Raw genomic sequence first — 4,493 nt, 5'->3', positions numbered from 1 at the left:
GTTGCATGACTTTTGAAAGGACATCATTCTCGTTCATGAGGGTTTCATCCTCATGCCCTCATCTAATCCTAATTACCTCCCAGGGCTCCATTTCCTAATACCATCACATCTGGGGTGGGGTTTCAATATATAAATTTGGGGGAGGGGGACACAAATATTTAGTCCATAGCTAGCCACTGTGGATTTTGCATAGAGGCTTGTATGATGTAGATAGCATTTTCCAAAGAGTGATCTGGCAGCTATTGGCAGAAGAGACTGTACGGAGAAAGGTCTGAATAATTTGAAGATTAGCTACAGTGGTTCAAGAGTAAAATAGAAGCTGCTGAACGCAGGTATTGATTGGCAGTAGTAATGGCTAGGAAAGACTATTTTGAGAGAGATTGTGGAAGAAACAGAAACAAGACTTACAATCTAAAACGTGAATGCTTGAGATGATTCTAGAATTAACAACTGGGGAAGTGGATTTGGGAACAAGAAAGGCTATTTCTGCATATCAGTTGAGATCTTCTAAATTATACTCCAGTAATAAAGTCCCCAAATCTCTTGTGCTTAAAACACCAAAGTTGTTGTTGTCATTTGTATTTCCTGCTCACACTGCATGCCCACGGTGATCAGCTGGGTCTTTGCTGCTTATTATCAGCCTCACTCAGGGACATGCAGACTTGCTGATAACTACTACAGAAGGAGAAGAGAAGAAAGCACACATTGTCCCTTAAAGCTTCTGTATGGAAGGGACACATGAAACATCCTGTCACATTTCATTGTTAAAATAAGTCACTGGCTCTGCCTGACTTCAAGGGATGGATACTGGAGATTAGTACAATCTTCCACTTTCTCTTTGCATAATAGGCCTTGGCATTTGATGTGTAAGAACATTTTTTTCTAGACTATGTTCTACAAAACATGAAAAGCAAAGTTATTGCCTTCTTTTCTTGAATGACAAATATGGACCAATGTAGAAGGAAATAGAAATGTAATTAAATAATAATTTCTCTATTATTATGTACAATTGTTTTTACAAATATCTAATGTCCAAAATATTTGGTTTGCCACTTAATAGAGCTTTCTACAAATTAGTTTCTTATGGCTGTTACAGCAAATTTCCACAAACCTGGTGACTTAAAACAACATTTATTCTCTTATAGTTCTGAAGCTCAAAGTTAAAAAATGTTTCGGGAAGTGGGGCAAATTTAAGGAAGCAGGAGAGCCTCACCCCCTTGGGAGGCTGTAGAGGAGAATAGGTTACTTGCCTCTACCAGCTTTTGGTAGCTTCTAGCATTCTTTGCATCTTGGTTGAATCACTCCTGGCCCAACCCCACAGTCACATTTTCTTCTCCTTTTCTGTGTTAATTCTCCCTCTGCCTCACTGTTATAAGGTAATGGGTAAAGAAACAGTGCTCAGAAAAATGATGTTATTTTTACTAATTGCAGAGCAAGCTCTAGAACTCAAGTTCTAGTGTTGGTCAGAAATGAAGTCTGGGCTGGAAAGGTACAGAAATCCAGTCTCATTTCTCATGCAAAAGACCCTCGTGCTACCTGGTCTGGTTTTCCATGCAACTCAAGTGCACAGTCTTACACTCAGAGTTTGAATCCAAACAAAACCCAAGAAAAATGTTCAAGGAGGCTTTTCCAAAGGATAGTTATAGCAGCCTAGTCATATGCCACAGAAACCATTTAGCAGATTGTTCCAAATTTATTAAATATTTTTAAGAAAATAGCAATTCGATAAATGTATATATTTAAGAAAAAATTTTATTTAATAATACTGAATTTTTGGCATTATGTTACATTCCCAATAACTTCTTTTTGGTCATTTTCGAATTAAAGGTTTGAACTTTCCCAATTAAATTGTGGATATAAAAATAACTCTATGCATAAATAGCAAATAATAGAGAGCGGGTGACAGCTTTAACATAAGGTGGACATTTATAAGCACTTATTGACCTTCCACTTACACACACACATACCACACACATAATCTCCGCCTCATTCCCTACTCTATTTATTGTGCAATATATTTTCTGCATCGATTATTATGTACTAATGGGCTGTGTAATGTCCTTTCCAGATTTCATTGTAGATATTTTATAAAAATGAATAGATTCAATTATAGAAAAAAAATTAAGTCCTTGCCTACTGCTGTTAATTTTCACTGTAAGTAGTTAAGAATATACAATTTGCACTCCTTGGTTTGCATCTAAACTGTGTGTGAGACCTGACTCCCATTGGTATTTCTACATTACTTTTGTATTATAGGAAGGCTAGGATATGAATTTCTGAGCTTGTGTTGCACACATTCCATTCAAACACATTAATAAGCATTTGCCATACTCAGATGTTACAGTTGGAGAAAGGAAGTTTTATCACTTATTCATCTATTCCACAAACATGTATTGCTTGCCTACTACATACTAGGCATTGTTTGGGGCACTGATAATGCATCAATGGTGGAAAAAAAAAAAATAAGATAAATATCCCTGCTGTGACGAAGCATCCATTCTAATTGGAGAAGATAGACAAAAATAAGCAAACAAGTAAAATATAAAATGTGTCAGATGGTGATACATACTAAAGAAGAAACTAAGGTACAGAAAGAACTAAGGAGCTCCAAGGGTAGATAAGCTGTCACAATTTTAAATAAGTTGATAACCTTTCTAAGATGATATCATTTCTGGATAGACCCAAGAAAAATGAGGAAGCAAGCCATGCAAATACCGCGGGAGCATGGCAGGCAGAGGGAACAATAAGAGCAAAGGCCCTGAGGCAAAAATGTGCATGGTATCCTAAGGCTAACCCAGAGGCAGTGTGCCAGGAGTAGATGGAGCAAAAGGAAGAGTAATTGTAGATAAGGGCAGAGAGGTAATGGTGGAAATTATGTAGGATCTTGTAGGTTACTCTTAGGACTTTGGTCTTTACTCTGAGTAAAATACAACTACGTGATTTGACTTACATTCATTTGAAATTTGATGTAAATTCGGTGATGCTCCAGGCAGCTAGCTGTCTTCTGCATGGTGATTTTGTTATCCAGGCTGCCTCTATTTGTGGTTTTATTATTTCAACACTCAGCTGACATATTCACTGACAAGGGGTAAGTCGACTGGAAGGTCCACAGGGGACTTTTGCTTCTACTCACACTCTATTGCCAAGAATTAGTCAGAAGCCCCAGGAAATATAGTCCCCCCAGGAGGGAAGGAAAACTGATTTCAATGAGCAATAGTAATTTCTACTACTGTGGGCAAATGTAGAAGCAGCAAAGCCAGGGTAAGAAAAGAAAGGAGATGAGAACTGCTGGAATTATGTTGGTAGCAGGAATCAGATTCTGGATTATTTTGAAGGTAAAATGGTAGGATATGCTGATGAATTGAATGAGGGATTTTAGAGAGGAGGTAAATTGGAAAGATGGAGTTGCCATTTACTGATTAGGGACTTCAGAAGTAACGTGTTCAAGGGAGAATAGCAAGAGTTTGGTTTTGAAACACTAAATTTTTTTGTGAGACATCCAAATTCAGATGTTGAGCACACAGTTGGGTATATGTGTCTGAAGTTCAGGAGAGAAATAAATTTAGTAATCATCAACGTAGTGATAGTACTTACAGTCATGTGACATAAGAGAGATACCTAAAGAGTAGGTGTGGATAGAGAAAAGGTCCAAGGACTGAGCTCTGGGGAAATCCAGTGTTTATAAGTGTGGCAAATGAGTAAGACGATCAAAGAAGCTTGAAAAGGAGCCTCTACGAATTAGGAGAAAAATCAACAGTGTGTCATGTTCCAGAAACTATGTGACAAAAATGTTACAAGGAGAGAGTTATCAACACTGTGACATCTTGCTAATAGAGCAAGTTAGATAAGGATTAATAATTGGTCATTGGATTTAGCAGCATGGAGGTCATTGTTACCCTTGACAGAACCCGTTTCGTGCAATGGCACAGATGAAAGCCAACTGGAGTTCTTCGAGAGCAGTAAAATGGAGTGGTAGCTAGAGCGGGATGTGGGAGAAATTCAGCATGGCTGTTCGCAGATGAGAATGATGACAGAGAAAGAACAGAGGACTTGCACTGGAGGGGCAGGGGAAAACCCCTGGGTGATCTCGGGTGGATTAGAAGGAATAGGATCCAACGCATTGGTGAGGGAGTTCACAGCTGAGGGGAGCATAGCAGTTTCATGTATTGAAGTGGAAAGAAGTCGAAAGGTATGGCACAAGTGCAGGTAGGTGGCATGGTGCGCTGGTGGGAACATGAGGGACAAACTTCTTGCTTCTATTTTCTCAGGGAAATAAGAATCAAAGTCATAACTAGAAGGAGAACAAAGGAGGTCTGAGCAGAGAAAAGACATGAACTCGTCACCTAGAATGTAGATGGGTGGATGGACACAATATATGACTTCCGGGCTGCCCTGAGGGACCATTTAAAGCCACACACTTAAAGTTAGAGCGATCGGCATGTTCGTGTGTTTTTCTTAAGTTATGATCAGCTGAGCAGGTATAGGGGCCAATG

Source organism: Pteropus vampyrus, unplaced genomic scaffold, assembly GCF_000151845.1.
Source record: "Pteropus vampyrus isolate Shadow unplaced genomic scaffold, Pvam_2.0 Scaffold441, whole genome shotgun sequence".
Lineage (NCBI taxonomy): Eukaryota > Metazoa > Chordata > Mammalia > Chiroptera > Pteropodidae > Pteropus > Pteropus vampyrus.
The sequence above is the reverse complement of the archived record's forward strand: the minus strand, read 5'-3'. Positions refer to the sequence as shown.